The 17,913-nt window shown below is 44.2% G+C and overlaps 1 protein-coding gene across 1 annotated transcript in view; it reads right to left on the bottom strand.

The window, feature by feature from the left end:
• The window catches only part of CTNND2 (catenin delta 2), a 534,119-nt gene that overhangs the window by 189,712 nt on the left and 326,494 nt on the right, over positions 1-17,913 (bottom strand). The gene's annotated exons all lie outside the window — the stretch shown is intronic.

Below are 17,913 nucleotides of genomic sequence, written 5' to 3'. Positions count from 1 at the left end.
CTAACTAGCCTGCAGGATATTTTGTTTAATAACATGAAGGCAAGTATAAAAAGGGAAAAATGAGACACGAAACCAGACTTTTTCCAATCAAAAGTCTAGTTCATTGTTTTCAATATATGGAGAGATGTGTCAAAAAAAAAAAAAAAAAGAAAAAAAAAAGAAAAAACCACAATAATCATCTCATAGATAATTTTCCAAGTACTAAATGATAAAACACACCTACACGCCCTGGTGTCCACTTCTCAAGTAAGAATGATGTTCTCATCCCTTAAAGCAAAAGTTCTTAAACATCCACACTCCTACCAGCAACACACCTAAAACTTGCTGAGGTTTCCATTTCCAATCACGGACTTCAACATTTTCACCCTTAGATTCTTATTATTTAACTAGAAAAGGACTAGATGCCTTTCTACCAAAACAGCAGGCATAGGGCATAAACACAACCTTTATTTCTGTAACTGAGCAGCAGGAGCATCTCATACACCGCACAGCTTGGGTTTTTTTTCTCTCCACCAATGGACTTGATAATACTGCACGGATGCATTAAACACTAGAATTTAGAGAAGTGTTCAAACTCTCATATGTACCAAATACACACACACACGGACCTAAGCAAGCATCCAAACACCTTTAAGAGCTATGGAAATAGCTTACAATCAATGACTGTCAAACAATCTAAAAATTAAACAAATTTAAAAACCCACTTCCCCTCAGCTAAATTTGATGAAAATACTCCAAGCCAGCTTTGCATTGAGCTTCTCAGGGCACCACGACCGGTTATGGAAAGCGTGTCCCGTTGCAGCACTCTGCTCCAGCTCCGCGCACTGATTAAAACAATCCTGCCTGTTGCAGAGCGTGAAGTTTACCACCACCTCAATACATCTGAGAGGAATCTTCCAGTTAGCAGTGGGAGGGCTTAAGGGGGGAGAGTTAAGTGCCACCGGGTCTGAATGAATCAGTGACCACATGAACGAGGGGTACGGGGGACTGCAGCGCAACTGTAGAGCAGCTCGCGCGGTTCCTGAAAACGCCCACGTAACAACTCAACACACGTTCAGAAACTGCCCTCTGGGAGAGCCACAGAGGGGGATCCTTTCCTGCAAACAGCTTCTCTCGACAGTCTAGTATCGCTCTCACCTGAGCGCTGGGCAATCTTTTGCCCAGCTGCAGCCGCCTCACATACCTGGCACCAGAAATCGAAGGCCACTTTCTTTGGATTGCACATTTAGTGACACCCAAGCAGCCTGACTCAGGTATATATTATCTTATTCACGCTGCCTTCGGCACAGTTGCATTCGGGTAAGCCTGCCCTTAGCAAAAAGGGGCATGCTCTTCAACGCTAGGAGCTTGAAGACTCAATAAAAGTTGAGGGCTTAAAAACTCAAAAACGCTGCAAAGCAACTTGTACTATGTTACATTTGTGGATCAGCATGTTTTAGAGTGTTTATCACGGGTCATAACCTACCGCAGCAGTGTCTGATCAAGTGCTCAAACCTACAAGGTAAATTTTTAGTCATCCACTCTAAAACGCTTATATCCTTGTGAAAATGCTCCCCAAGTTCCCTTCGCATCCTCATCCATTATAAAGCTACCTTTGAAATATGAATAATTTTATCCCTGAACTGTCTCTTACTTTCAAGAAAATAAAGCGTTTTCATTCCTTTTAATTATTTTTTTGCAAGGATGAAAAAACCTTTCTCTAAAAAGCACAGATCTTTTCTGAAAAGTCCTCTGAATTTTTCAGGCATCTGTACAGTCTAATATCCTTTTAAAAAGCGGAGTGAGCTACTTTTTAGGAGCGAGCATTAACCTCTTTAAACTAATAAAGGAGCACACCACAAAGTCACGTCCAGCCAACACAGTGAGTGCTGATGAGCACTTGGTGTGAGGCGCCCATCTCAGCAACATCCACCCCCCAGAAACTTCCATTTTGACAACACGGTTCACAGAATCACAGAATGTTTAAGGTTGGAAGGGACCTCTAGAGATCATCTAGTCCAACCTTCCCGCAGGGACACCCAGAGCATGTGGCACAGGGTGGCATCCAGGTGGGTTTTGAAGACCTCCAGAGAAGGAGACTCCACAACCCTTGCGTTCCCTATACATCCGGTAGGGATGTCAGTGCTAAAGCCCTTCACATTCATTGTAAATGAGTGACCTCAAACTGACCGAATTACTCATGTAACCCGGGGACGGGGAGCAGAAATCAGTTCTTTTGCCCCAGATGGGGCTTCCTATCGCACTGCTCCTTCCTCACACCCCACTCACCTTCCATGCAACTGAGCATAAAAACTGCCAACAGACAGCGAGGACCTCTATTTCCTTCCCTGTTTTGCGTTGTTTATTTTAGTGGCAACAAAGCTTTGGAAAACAGCCAGTAGGGAAAAGCTCCTGTTAAGTTATGAGCTACTTCTTTACTGAAAATATGTAAACTGTCATCGAAACTACCAGAAAATTCAAAATTATACAGTACATTAGCTTGGGAAAAAAAAAAAAAAAAAAAAAAGCCCACCGGTGTGAAAGCACTGAGAAATCTCCTTCACTCAGCATTTTATAATTCATAAATTGGCACATTCAAGTCCTCAGATTACTCTGTATGCTCTAATTCTATTAAATAGAAACTGTATCCCTGTACTTGAAAGTGCAGTCTAACGTTTTAAATCTCAGAACTTGACACGCAATTCTATGACTCTTTCTTTAGCTACCAAAAAAGCTAGTGAGAAACAGACCTTTCTACAGTGCTTTGACTATAAGTGCTTTGACTATTACAGAAAGACAAAGGATTCAAAGAATAAGCTGAAGTTTCCCCTTTCCCAGTCAACAGAATAAAACAGAGGGCTACCAGGATGATCAGGGACCTGGAACATCTGCCCGATGAGCAAAGGCTGAGGGAGCTGGGCCTGTTCAGCCTGGAGAAGAGGAGGCTGAGGGGGGACCTGATCAGCGTGTATAAACACCTCAAGGGAGGCAGTGGGAGAAGGGGGCGGCCTCTTTTCAGTGGTGGACAGCGATAGGACTAGAGGAAATGGCCACAAGCTGAGGCACCAAAAGTTCCACAGGAACTTAAGGAAACATTTCCTAACAGTGAGGGTGACAGAGCCCTGGAACAGGCTGCCCAGAAAGGTTGTGGAGTCTCCTTTTTTGGAGATCTTCCAAACCCGCTCGGAAGCAGCCCTGTGCCATGTGCTCCAGGTGACCCTGTGTGTGCAGGGGGGTTGGACTAGATGATCTCTAGAGGTCCCTTCCAACCTTAAGCATTCTATGATTCTATGAAATCCTTTAGAATATTTCAATTGTTTTGCAAATTCAGAATGATGGCGCAAAGACAGCTCACCTCAGAACATACCAGATAAGCCGAAAGCTGCAACGCCCTGGAACGCCGCATTTCCATAGCTCATGTTTTTATCTTCAGCTTTCCTGACGGGCTGCAGGACCCCTGGTCCCCCTTGCAGCGCCCGTGGGCGCGAGGGGCCCCCAACCTGGAGCTCAGCAGCTTCCCCAGGACGCGCTGATGGGGCCGCAGGCTCGAGAGGAGCCAGCACAGACGGCCAGCAGGTCCAGGCACCGGCTCTGAGGCTGGTGGGACGCCCACAGCACCAGGCTGGGCAGCCCCCCCCCCACCCACGATTCCTCGGCTGGGGCGCCCCACATGCCCATGATTCCCTTCCACACGTCCAGTGCCTCTCTGAGCCCCGGCAGCTCCTCTGCAGCTCCTCCTTGCAGGCAGCAGCCCCCAAGCCCCTTTGAGAAAACATTTATTTCTTATCTATAAAACAAACGCCAACTACGTTGTAAGTAGGTTTTTGTGCTCCGCAGTAATCATTAAATGATGCCTCCACTCGCTAATTCTAAGGGAAAGTGAGGATAAGCTTTTGAATTGCATTAAATGCACCCAGCAGCCTTGATCAATGAAACGCAGGCATCTTTTACGGCAGGTTTCCCAACCGGGTGACACACACAAGGGGCTCCATCGTCACACAGATTCCTAACTCATCCTAGGCAGGGCCTTCCTGCCAGCGCTCACAGCTGCCACCACCGCCTCCGACGCGGGGTGCTCCGCTAAAACTGCTCCTGCCTCTGCCAGCAACGAGCGTGGCTGTAAGGAAAACACAGATAATAAATAAGATGGTCCCCAAGGTTTATTATAGCACATGCAAACTGCACGCAGTATCGCAAAGAACACGTCAATCGAGGAACACATTTCTTTCTTCCACTCCCAAATTTCAGTTGCAATTTGCCTTACGTTATTCTGCATGTGGGGAATAAAGTCTGAACCAAAGTCTATCGACTCCCTCGGCTCTCTTGAAGTGGAATCATAAACTCAGGAATGGGAGGAAAAAAAAAATAAGTTTTATATACTGGTTTTATTGGTGTAGAGTTTCCAAATATCACACCGTGAGGGGTTCCAAATGTCAAACTGCAAAGAAGCTGCCAGCAACCTCAGCCAAACCAGCTGACACAAACCAAACTGGAACAGTTTTGTCCTGTGAAGTTACACTTCCCTGGTAGATATTTATGTTCTCTATATAATGATGCCCACTGGCACCAATAAAACAGGTGCAAATAATTTCAAAGTATGTAAAATCTGCAGTAATTTCTATAGCAGTCATTAGTACTGACTGCTCATCTGTACGTGTACATAGTGTCTATGCAGTGGTCATTGGTGCTGACTAGCACAAAGATGACACAAGGATAGGGGCAATGGCCCCTCCTGAAGGAGGGGTGACGATTAACAACCATGTCCTTGCTGAAGGGCACACCTGCAATGAGAGACCACATCCTTGGAACTCGAGCTTTCTGCAGGAAAAGTGCTGGGGGAAGCCAGGGTCCACACCAGGCCAAGCACTTGGCAGCATCTACCCAACCAATTGCAGCAACAGCAGAGGGGCTGTGCAAGGAGAAGCCTCCTGCTGCAGCCACCACTGTGTTTCTCAAGAACACATTAAACCAACAGAGACCTGCCAGAAACCATGTGCAGCTTCTGCCCATGTTCTGCCTCTCCCTGCCAGGCACACGCTGGGGACACGCAGCCCCCCGACCTGCACACACGGGCTGGGAAATCTCCACCCACGTTATGTGCACACAGCAGCCACACACATGTGCACTGAGCACAGAGCCGGGCACCTAGGCCTGTCATGTCCTGGCCACCGAGCATCTCACAAAGAGCAGAGTGTGGGACATGTCCTCGGTGACTGGGGGAGCATCTGCCCCACGCCCCAGTCCTGGTCTGAGACCACGTCTGCCCTTCCCACAAAAGCAAGGTGGTCAGGTAGGCCTTATTTAAAAAGCAGAATAAGAACAGTCTCAAAAAATAAGGATACTCACTACCCAACCTGTAACATCCCTGTACAACAACATTCACCATACCTAGCACACGTCTAGAAATCACTGGGACTGAGGAACTTGATATTTAAGGTTGGATTTCAGGCTATTGCTTTGACAAGCCTCATTCTACAGAGCACTTATCTTTTCTTAACAACTTATATATCATCGTAGTACAGCAACCTTCTTAAATCTTACTTCAAAGCGGGGAACAAAATCTGGCAGCCACCGTTCTACAGCAGCACCGTAAAAACCCTGCTGAGAGCTGCTCCTCAAGAAGATGGCGAGGGCCAAAGACGGTCTGATCAAGTGCTGACTTGACACTATCTTCTATATAGAGATGTCACCACCTCCTGAGGGTAAGCTAAGAGCTACCTCACAGCAGACACCTTTTGCTACGGTGCACTGAAAAGAGCAGCCTAGAGACAAGCCAAGCACATTTGGCTCGAATAAGATCTCCATAAATATAATTTTATTTTTATATATATATATATTTATTTATTTTTAAAATAAGTCTTCCAAACCCGCCTGGATGCCACCCTGTGCCCCGTGCTCTGGATGTCCCTGCTGGAGCAGGGGGATGATCTCCCCTCTCTGATCTCTAGAGGTCCCTTTTAGCCTCAGCCACCCTGGGATTACCAAAATGAGGAGAAACAGTAGCATATATCCATGATTTTACCTTTGCTTACAAAACAAAGCAAAAGCAACAAAAGAAAAACAAAAGAAAAACAAAAGAAAAACAAAAGAAAAACAAAAGAAAAACAAAAGAAAAACAAAAGAAAAACAAAAGAAAAACAAAANAGAAAAACAAAAGAAAAACAAAAGAAAAACAAAAGAAAAACAAAAGAAAAACAAAAGAAAAACAAAAGAAAAACAAAAGAAAAACAAAAGAAAAAGAAAAAGAAAAACAAAAACAAAAACAAAAACAAAAAACTAAGAAACACACATACCTGAAAAGGAACACAGCCCAGTTATTCACTTAACACTTTTCACACTCTGCTTATGCAGCACATTTTCCTCAGAGTTGTAGCATTATCAGTACCATGTGCATATATCAAGGCAAGTACATAAATCTTCACCATAGTCCGCTTTTCAAAGGGATTCTAAAGAAAATTCAGTATTGCAAGTCCACATTTTGTACAGATTCTGGAAAAAATGAGAAGAATACCCAAAATGTTCCTTCTCTCATGTAAGAGAAACAAAGACGGAGATGATCTTATATATAATATCACTATACTCAGCTTTTTTCTCTGAGTTTTCTACATACTCACCAGGATCTTTGAATTCCCAGAAAACTCCAAAGTGACATTTATTTTGCCTAGTTTCTGCTATTTATTTTCAAAAGAGCATTATTATTCTTCTGAAGTCACTAACCAACACCAAATGTCAGTGCATGGAAACAACCACTCACTCCACTTCTGAAAGTTCGTTTGCTTTTTTACCACTGAGAAAAGAGCTCAAACTTCAGTCTTAACAGAAAGATGCAAAACATATTTCTCTATAGGTTTAATTAAAATTTTAAGTAGGATCTATAATATCCCAATTGAAAAGAAATTCCTACTCTACAGAGAGGAGATTTTCTGCTTGAGAGCAGAAAATACTTCAGATTTTATTTTAATATTTTTGAACAAGTGTTTTCATAGATTGTTAGATATTACCCAAGAAATATCATTGCCTTGTTTGAATACAGAATTGATTTGTCTGAGTGTGTTTTAAAGAAACCCACACATCTGAATTGCTCTACCTGTTGCTGAAGGGCTGAGAGATTCAGATGGGTATTATTTAGCAGAAGTACAAGGAGACTATATTGGCATTTTAGAGGAACAGAAAATCTTCCCTGTGTATTTTACATGGCACATAGTTAGTGATTTTGACAAGCAAGCCCTTTTTAACATTCTTCTCCCTCCATGGGGGGGTTTCACAAAGAAGAGGGGTAAAATATAGCAAGAGCTGTACCGAGAGCAAATGCAGAACCTCAAGCTACTCTCCTCGAATTTCCTGTAACTAACAAGTGTTAATCTAATAAAATGTCAAATGAGCATTTTATCTTCATAAATCTCTAACGCAACCTGAAAACGCTGTATGAATTTGCATCAATCACTGTCAATCAAGACTGATGGTCTTCATTTAGAAATTCATTTCCATGCCTGTATTTACTACATTCAAAGTTATGCTCCAAAACAAATGGAATTTTGCCTCTGACAAGACTGCTGGATGTAACTCGCATTGCCAGCGAACTGCTCGTGCCCTCTCTTCAGGGTGACTGGGAACGTTACTGTCTGACTTGGCCTTCTTGAGACCCTTGCGATACCAAGGAACTGAACCCACCACACAGGCCCTTCTGCAAGGGATTTTAAAATGATAGGCAACTGAGCTAATAGACAGTTTATTTAAAGTTCTGAAAATGTATTTCCTAAATTCCATTACCCTGCAGGCTATATTCAAGTTGACAGGGCAAAGGCTACTTTCATTTATCTGAATGAGTTAGTTGTCACCTACCAGGTTTATCATTCCTCCCTATCACTCAGCTATAGGTAGAGGCAATATAAGTAATACCCTGGCATAAATTTCAGAGAATGCGATGCATAGATTGTTTTCCCAAATTTTTCCTCCATAAACACTCTTCTGAAAAAGGAAGCTCTACTACTTCTTGCTTTAATCCTTTTTTCCTTTTTAGCAATGGAATCACTGATTTTTCCTCATCATGGAAGATTCATTCAGACATTGTTGATTCCCTTACCCACTTTGTCTTAACTAAATGTAAAAAAAATATATATTAAAATGACTAGAAAATGACTGAAACTAAGGACTTTAACATGAGGTAAATTCAAACTGTAAGCCAAATTCTGTTTCTGTTTCAAATAAATCAGGAAAGGGAAACACGGGTGCAGTACCAGATGGATCTTTGCATTGCAACCCTGCAGTGGGATGAGGCTCCGTCACCGACATCCCGGATTCCTCTGAGAAGCCGATACCGCCCCGGCCACGAGGCAAGTGGCACCGGCGGCGGCACCGACAGGACGTGGCGTTTCCTCCTGGCCCACCTGCCGGCCGCGTTCCCCGCGGCAGCGGCTGAAGGGAGACACCGTGGGACACAGCCGCTCCCGGCCCGCTGGCCAGGCCACCCCCGGGGCTCTTGGTTGGACTGCCCGGACGGACGGGGAGGATCCCGTCATTCCCGTCACGCCGCCCGCAGCCCCGGCCCAGGAGCTGCCGATCGCGAGGCCGGCGTCGCCGCCAACCTGCTCCGCGCCGAGCTCCGCCGCAAGCAGCTCCCTTCCCCCTACACAAAAGCAGCTCAACAGCAGGTATTCTGTCAGGCCCCCAAACTGACCCCCACAATTTCAGCGTGGCAGCTTCATCCCTTCCAGAGGCAGCTCTTGGGCTGAGTTCCCTTGAGTTGCCGAGGGGGTAGATCCTGAGGTGTAAACAGTGCTGGAGGAGGGAAGCACGGGATGACTCCCGGAAAAGGGCCACTGGCAAGCAGCGGCCGACGGGATGTGCTTTCCCTTATTGGGAAACAAACAAAGAATCCAATAGATAACACCATGTGAATGGTCAAAAAAGGGTCCTGCAGAGGTGATTTTTCTGTTTTTTTCCTCTCCTTCTCCTCTCTCTAGATAGGTACCTGGCAGACAAAACCTCTATTTAGTCAAATTGTTTGATTTGACTAACTCTATTCTTGCTTATGATGAATAAAGGGACAGGGAAAAAAACTCATAAAACAACAACAAAACAAATCAACCAACCCAAAACAGAAAAACCAAAAACACAAACAAAAAGAAAGCAAAACTTACTCACACGTTTTTTCTGGGGGAAAAAAAAAGAAAATACGTAAAGGCTCCTCCATGCACCAGTCCGTGATCCATCAGAATTTGACAAGAGATTTGACAGCTACCCTGACAAAGAAGCGTTTGAAGCTTCCCTGTTACAAAGCTATTAGAAGAAATCAAAGAACCGTCAGAAAATGTCAAAGGGCACAAAAGAAGGTAGTCCTGTGCACAGCCTCATATCCAAGGACCAGCTTCGTGCAGGGGAAGGACCGAATCTCCAGCCCTTTCCTGGTAAGGCGCCACGAACACCCAGGGAGCTACAGGGCCACGTTTCAGAACAGGAGCAGCTTTTATTCATGAATCATTTGGTGCGAGTTACAACCACGTAAGCCTGCTTAAACATTTTATGCCTTCAATTAAAGTTAACTTTAACAGCAAAACATCCACCGTGAGGGAAAGTAATCAGTGACTCTTGGCAGGCAGAAAATTAACCGTGGGTTCAAGTTTCAGGGAGATTTGGATCAAAGCGCAGAGCCAGGAAAGGAGACAGTAACGTAACCGAGTCAACAAGAAACTAAGAATTCCAGAAAAGAACCAACTGCCCAAACCTGTAATTTGTTTAAAAAGTCATCTTTTTTGTTTTGACTTAAGCGACATAAGGTCAGTTCCTTGCTCAGGCAGAAATTGTGTTTGATTTGTAGAGGTCACACAGCACCGGGCAGCTCCTCCAGCTGTAAAACAAGGGTAGGACCAAGTCCCCCTCCCTGTGGCAATAACCTCTGCTGACTCGTGGGGGCAAACCCAAGCTCTGGGAAAGCAGATGGATATTTCAGTAGGGAGCTGAGCACCTCAGACCTGCAGCCACTGTGCTACTTGGCAGGGCTTGAAAGGAAGCTGCTGAGCCTAAATGCTTTAAGGATGATGATAAAATAAAAAATAAAGAAAGAATTTGGTGAAATGTTCCATCAGAGGGATTTGAGAAGAGAGTAGTTTGTTTTTAAGTAATCTATGAAAGGAATTGGAGCAAAGCAGACTGGTTAGCACACATGCAAACCTGACACGATCCTGACAAACAGCAGGGTGAGGAAGCCCCTTTTACTAAGAAACTAATTTAGATCTGTGCGAAGTGTCAACATTCCTTCCTCCCGCTTACACTAACGCAAACGCAGAAGCGTTTTCCCTTAGTCCCATCAGCCACCAGAGCCCAACCTTCAAACAAGGTTTCCATCTTCAAAGTACTCAGCCAAATTCAACCCACAGTAGCCAGTGAATCTACCCAGATTTATAGGTAGGCCAAGGAACAAATACAGCATCAAACAGCAAACAAAAGTCAGACCCCCCCCCCCCCCCCTTGAAATGTAATATATAGATCAGCTACATCACGTGCCAGTATGGAACAAAAGGATCAACCTTACTCTGAAAGATTTAATAAAACAAAACAAAAAAATCCCCCAAACTCATCCCATAGCACACCAGAACTAATGTTAACAATATACGCTTTCAAAAAGTCAAAGACTGAATTCAGAAACGCTGTTTTGCCAACTTACTTAAATCCTTCTTTTAGTCGCTTTTGGTCATTTCCTCAATCCTCCCCCCCCCTTTTTTTTTTTTTTATTAGGCAAAGTTTGCAAAGCCCTTTCGTTTCCCACAACCTTCTTCTTCCTCCATACTTGTTACCTTTGGTGTCTTCTGGTAAGCTAGAGAACTTTCTTCGACTTCTTCCTAGCTCTCCAGGTCCCTCCACTGCCTCTTCCTTGGGTTGTGCGATAAGAAACTTAACCCACAAAGTATTGCAAGTGGGAGACAACTCAAGCAGCAAATATCCCTGCCCCTGTTGCAGGCATATGCAACAGGGATGTCTTAATGGAAAAAGAAGACCTATTTCACAAGAAGCCTAGCAGTGCTCGGGCAACAACTGCTGCAAGACTTCCGTGGAGCCAGAGGCAGCGCCCGGTTCCTAGGACACCACCAGCAACTGGGATGCACCTCTGAATTGCCCATGCTGGGGAACTCCTGGGGAATTCCGAGGGAGAGAGGTCAGAAAGGAAGACTGAAGCGCAGGGCATGGAGAGCACCATAAGAGGGGGGATGCCCCAGATGAGGCTTGGGGCAGGGCGAACCTTGCGTGGCGCTGTGTAAGTACATGAAGGGGGAATGTAGGGAGGAAAGGGCCAAGCTCTTCTCAGTGGTGGCTAGTGACAGGACAAGGGACAATGGGTGTAAGCTGAAACATAGACAGTTCCATCTCCATGTGAGGAAGAACTTCCTCACTGTGAGGGTGCCAGAGCCCTGGCACAGGCTGCCCAGGGAGGCTGTGGAGTCTCCTGCTCTGGAGATCTTCCTAACCCGCCTGGATGCCGCCCTGGGTGTCCCTGCTGGGGCAGGGGGGTTGGACTAGATGATCTCTAGAGGACCCTTCCAGCCTCAACCATTCTGGAATTCTGTGGCTCCAAACTTGGACGAACTAAAGGAGATTGGTCTGTTCCCACCTACATATCTACGGAGAGAGTCGGACTCTTCATTTTCTGCCACTTTCAGAACAGTCAATGTTCTGCCAGAGACTAGCAAGAGCTGTTGATTACTCTTTTCCTTCACGATTTTTAGCTAACCTCTCACATAAAAAAGAAACCAGAAAACACTCAAACTTTTGGTGCTGTTACCTTACAAAAATACTGTGCTCTAATGGAGTATTTTGTGCAACTGCTACCAAATTAGCTGACTTTTGTTTCTCTGCTTATAAAACAGTTACTGCAACATCACAGAGAGCCTGCTTCCAAAGCTAACAACTTCTGCACTGCAATTTATCTTTATGTATTTATTTGCTACAGATGTCTCAGGGTTGGGGATGATTTTCAGCAAATTTTTCTTCTAAAAGGAAAATTTCAAGCTGTATGCCCTGATTTTTGCAAGCTTCTTGAAAAAAATTCAAGATTTTCATCTCCTCTTCTTAGTATGTTCCCTTGCCTCCCATCATGTTTCCCAAGAAATTAAGAGCAATATTATCCTTTGAACTTCAAAGCACATGACAAATGTAACTGAATCTCAACACCCTTGCGAAGAGGAAGCTCATTACTATCCATTTTGCTGATGATGTGTCCAAGAGCTACTACTGAGTAGATCCTGATGTTGTCTATCTTGCCAAGAGATCGTAACAGCTTTCATGTCCCAGTAAAGCCTGAAAGTGCGGGCTGTTTTTTTTTTTTTTTTTTTTTTTTTTTGCCTTTTCCCCATGTTTTTAATGTTTGGTTGGAAAATATACTTACAGCACTTGGTGGCTCTTACAGTCTGTCATTGCAAAAGGCACCACGCAGATTCTGCATCTGTCAAAGTCTGCAAATGAACCACAAGCAACTGTACAAACGGGCGTCAAACAGAGGCAGGGATCACACCGAGACCCGTTCACCACCAGGAACTGAGCTGCACCTCTCCAAAGCCTGAGATGAGCTACAGGCAGCAGGAGGTCACACGCTGCCCGCCTGCTTGCACCTGGATGAATTACACCATTAAAACAAACAGCGGATTTAGAAGGAAGCAGCAGAGGGGACTTGACTGCCCCTCCAGGGCAGACATCGCTGTGCCCAGGGAAATCCCATCTGTCCCAGGGAGGAGTCCTCATCTTCCTTCTCCGGCGCTCACACCGTCATCGTCAAACGCCCCGCAGCCAGGACAGGCCGGAGCTGCACGTCACTTCTCCCACTCCACACGACAGACAGGAGTCACCTCCTATGGCGGGCAGCGGGGGCACAGGGACTAGCCGCTTCCAGAGCGAAGCGGAGGATGAGAAAACATCTCTTAAACTTTTATCCTCTATACAGCCTAAGGACCCTACAAATAAAACTGCCACCAACAGCCTGTGGCTTAGGGCCGTAAGCATCTCAGGCTGGCTTCATTGCTCAGCCTTAGCGGAGCAGCCACGTCCCTGTCGCTGCAACAGGAGGAAGTCACGCTGCTCTGTGGTGATGGTTTGGTGGGCTGGTTAATGGCAGGATGGGATTTCTTTACAGACTGAATGGCAACGAAACGGAGCGGCCTCCTGTGCTGTCAATGAAAATGCACCTTTCATAGAAGAGAAGGAGAGGGTGCTGCTGCTTCAGGAGCTCAGGGCCTGGTGCTGTATTCCTGCAGATTTCTGAACCCTCTGGATTCAGGTCCTCCTCAAGCACCTCCCTGGGAGAGGAGGTTGCTGAACAGCATGGAGCAAATTCCAGAGGGAAAAACAGCAAATACAGGTGATGCTTTGGTGCACAGTGAGTCACACTTGCCACACCAGGAAGGGAGGCCATATTAATGCCCGGTATTTCTTCGGTCATTACAAATCACCTGGCTGTTGGTGGTTGACAGGCAGATACCGCTCCCACATATGGGAATGTGATTAGAAAGAAAGTTTCCCAAGTTCTGGGTCGGGCTCCTTCATTTGGCCTAAAATTTATAGTTACCTGGATCAGTTATCTCTTGGTTTATTTTGCCATGCCCAAGCTGGAACTAAGGATTCCTGATGCAAGCCAGCTGAACACATCTCCTCAAACCCCCACCCAGAGCTGCTCTCTGAGGCTCCTCGCCAGCGAGGCCAGTTAGGAGTCGGGCTCAGCCCCTCTCCCCGGCACTGCTTTATCTTCACATAAAGAATTGGCTATCGGAGAGACGGACGGAGGGTGCAGAGGAAAAGGGCTCAGCCCAGGAGGCGGGAGCGCCAGCCAAGCAGCCTGGCGCATCCCAAGAGCCGGGCTCTGCGTCTCCACACCGAGGACAGGCCCAGGTCACAGCAAGACCTTCTCCCTCCCTCCCTCCCTCCCTCCCTCCCCAGAAAGGCCTTTCTGCAGGGGACAGCCCTTCCTGCAGGGCCAGCTCATACCTTCTCATGAGGGCGTCGTGTGGGTTTACACCGCTGCCATCTCACTACCCCTGTTTTAGTCCTGCCCGCTATTGAGGTTTACAGGAGCTATTAACACTTTGGCAACTCTTGGAACAAAGCAACATCAAATACGTGGCAAGAACTCCGCAGAAACGTTCACAGGCCCTGCCTCAAACTCCGTGCATGAATCTTATAGGAAGCTTTTCTGGAAGACAGGAGTTAACAAGGATTTATTTTACTTCCCTTTCCCTACAGGGAAGAAAGATTTCTGGTTTGCATTCTGAAAATTCAACATTTTTCTTTCTTTTTTCAAACTTGACGCCAAATGAGGTTTGAAATTAGATCCAAAGTACTCCTTTTTTATAACTAGAAAAAAAAAGCTCCCCTAAAGGCCTAGCAGGTAGATAGCCCGAGCCCTCATTCTCTGCTTGGTTAGAACCAAACCCCAGCAGAGGTAAGGCAATGAAACACGGATGCTGAAAGCGGGGGGCAGAGCAGAAACATCTCTGCACCTTCAAGCTGAACCACGCGGCACCTGGGACACGCTGTGACTATGCTGACTTGCGCCCTGACAGTTATAAATGGAGGAATCACTACCAGGCACCAGCATTCAATATTCTTCTCCTCGTGTGTAGCTGCAACACAACTCTATTGCTAGCATTATTTTTTTACCAAACCAGGAAGAAAAAGTCTTTGTCATCTCTCTGTTCTATAAAAAAAATACATCATTTGTATCTGCAGTCACTGAGTTTTCCTACTTCTTTAGAATAAATAATAAAAAGGTTCTAAAGCATGTATCTTCAGAGAAAATCTCATAAAGGACAACTGTAAATAGACATAAGTGTAATTTATGACAATATTAAATGGACATTTGAAATCTGAACTTCATTTTGATAGCTTTAGCTGCGTGTTTTTCACATAATTCCTGCTGGTTATTGAGCTCCCTGATAGCTTCTTTCCATGAAAAAACGTGTGCACATAAAATCCTTTAAGGACACAATACTGGGCAAATGTCACAAACCAACGCAAGAAACACGCCAGCTCACCCCATCCAACCACACAGGGATGTAAACAGGGACTTTGCACTTCCAGTGCGACACGTTATCCATCGGGGCGGTCCACGCTCACCGTGGTTAGCGGTACAAAGCCCCAAGAATTAAAGACCACAAACACATTCCTCAGTCCTGTGTTTTGGAGGAGAAATTGGCAGGCACGCAGACTGATAATTGGATACTGGCATTGCTATTTCTGGGACTCTCCAGTTGCCCTGAATTCTAGAAATGGGCAAACCTCAAAGAATTTTTTAGCGCTACGGGACAAGTTAATTCATCTTAAATGAAAATGGGGCAAAAAATACCAAACGAGCACGTATTTCCAGTTCTCTGAAAGAAAAGGCACCATGAGAACAACCTTTCCTGCACCTTTCTCTACTCAAGTGCAAAGTGCGTGACGTTGCTTTGCGCCCTCAGCCGTCACGCTCCACGGGCCAGCGCCAACACGAGCTCTTGGCCAGCGGCCCCTCTCATCTTCCGCCCTCATCCTCCTCTCTGCCATCTCAGCTCAGGCCAGCTTCTGAATCCTGCGAATTTCTGCATTCACAGCCCAACAGAACCAAAAGCAAGATGACAATTAGAAAAGAAATACTAAAACATTTGGCCCACTCTCTCTGGCACCTTCCCACATCAAGTATTATGCCATGAAACAGTTTATAACACATCTCAAAGAATACTTACTTTCCTTTTCAACATGACCAACACATAAGCATGCCCCAAACACCAATCTGCATCTTTCATATTCAACTGCACCATTTTCCATATCAGTTTGATTACTTATATATAAAATATAGAACATATATAACACAAAACAGATTATTGTCCATTATAAATATATCTAGTATTTACTATCTTTGTTTTATCAATATATATCAGAGTCTAGCTGTATAGATTTATATATCTATATATCTTTATATATCTTTTGCTATCTTCATTTTATCAATATCGGTGTCTAGCTGTAATAATTTATATTACCACAAACTCACTAATAAACACAGACACATTTTAAAAATAGATTGGGACTAGATTTTACTAGTGAACATTAAACTCTCTTATGAGAGTTGGGTGATGGACAACAGATGTTATGCTAAAATTTATTTTGCCAAATGTCAGCTCAGAACAGTATTATTAATCCAAACTACACAGAGAAAACAGTGGAAAAAAATCAATTACAGGAGCATCTTGGTTTTCAGATAGAAATCTCATCAGAATTGAAGAGCCAAAAAAAAAAAAATCAGAAACTCTTATTGTTTAAAAAACAGAAACTCGAATTGTTTATTAGGATATGTATGCTCTCCTCTGGCATCTATTTTTCTTCCTGAATTAACTGGCACATGCTGCATCCTAAACCAAATCCTGCCATTAGCATGCACTGCAACATGACGTTTTCCAGTGGACCTTCTCTGCTGGACTTCTGACTGCCCAGGTAGACTTGGTGCCTACCTGTGATTCCCACCTCTGATTCTCATCTACTTCTACACAGGTCACTTCCTTCCTTCCTTCTTTCTCTTTCTTTCTTTCTTTCTTTCTTTCTCTTTTTTAAGCAGTAGTTGCTCTGTAAAGAAACACAAGATTTATGAATTGCCCAAATTGATCCCATGATGTTTAGCTGTTCTTGCTGCCTACGGTTGAAGCCCGAGCTGCACGCTGCTGATGAGCTATCGGGTAACGCAGGTACTGAAAGTTTGTCTTATATTTGGCCTCACGTTTCCTTTTCCTTAGTAAAGCCATTATTTCTAACTATACCTCCATGAGCTACGCTAAATAATTTCCTTCCTTCCTCCTTTATGACTTCTTCAAGCAACTGTAAAGTCCTCTGGCCCTCTTTCCTCTATTTGTCATTTTTCCATGGCTCCTTCAGTCTTTCCATAAAAATCAATGTGTTGAAAGTCTCCCGACTGCTTTTATTGTTTTTCCCTCTTCTCCTTCCAGTTTTTCAGCATCTTTCTCATACTGAAGGGTCAGCGAGTGCTACGCAGCAGGGACAGTTCCCCAAGCGTCCTGCCTAGCGGGAACACCATGAGCAGTGCCCCACATCTCCACAAGAATCATTCCCCACCAGCAAGTGGGCACAGCAACGTTAATGTTAGCACGCTCCATGGATAAACAAATGAAAATAAAGTTGGCAGAAGTATATTACAGCAGAACACATACCCCTAATAGAACAATATTTAGTTAAAAATCCCAAGTCAATCAGAATAATTATGACAATTAATAATCATAATAAAAGATTATTTAATGATCCCCTCTAAAGAGTTTATTGACTTCTATTTATATCTGGATTCACACTCTCTTTTCATCTGCAGAAATCAATGCACGTAAACTCTGCCGCACAAATGATACTACACGGAGAGAAAGAAAAGATCCAAAAAAGAGTAGATTGAAAGAATCTATTAAAAAACTCTCACATTTTACAAACAGATATTCTAAGCAATTACTGACAAACATCCAAACAACAGCAAATCAGCTAAACAGAGACGACCCCTTCCAAAAAAGATGTCCAACATATTTTAGACATTTCATGGATACTATTACCAACACACTTTTCCTAAGGAGTGTTTTTATGGATTGCAGTCATTTTTCCTCCAGTTTAGTTCAGCCCTAAGGATTGAAAACAATATAACGACAAAGCAATGCTCTTTTTCTCCAAGAGCATTTATATTCTGGAATATAAATAGATCAGGTTGTGAATGCAAGGAGAAGAGGAATCTTTTCATTCTGCTGCTTGAATACTTTCAGCATTGTTGTTAGGTGAACCCAAAAACTTGCCCATCATTAAGTTTCATGTAAAAATATAAAAAAAAGTCAGAAAAAAAGCCCACAAAACACCATCTGCCGCAGAAAACTCTGTATAAATTAACATTTACAATGGGTTTAAACTTAAGTTACAAAAAAAAAAAAAAAAAAAAAAAAA

Source organism: Nothoprocta perdicaria, unplaced genomic scaffold, assembly GCF_003342845.1.
Source record: "Nothoprocta perdicaria isolate Ctin4 unplaced genomic scaffold, notPer1 scaffold_55, whole genome shotgun sequence".
Taxonomy (NCBI): Eukaryota; Metazoa; Chordata; class Aves; order Tinamiformes; family Tinamidae; genus Nothoprocta; species Nothoprocta perdicaria.
Note: the sequence above shows the minus strand (reverse complement) of the source record. Positions and strands in the feature narration are given on the sequence as shown.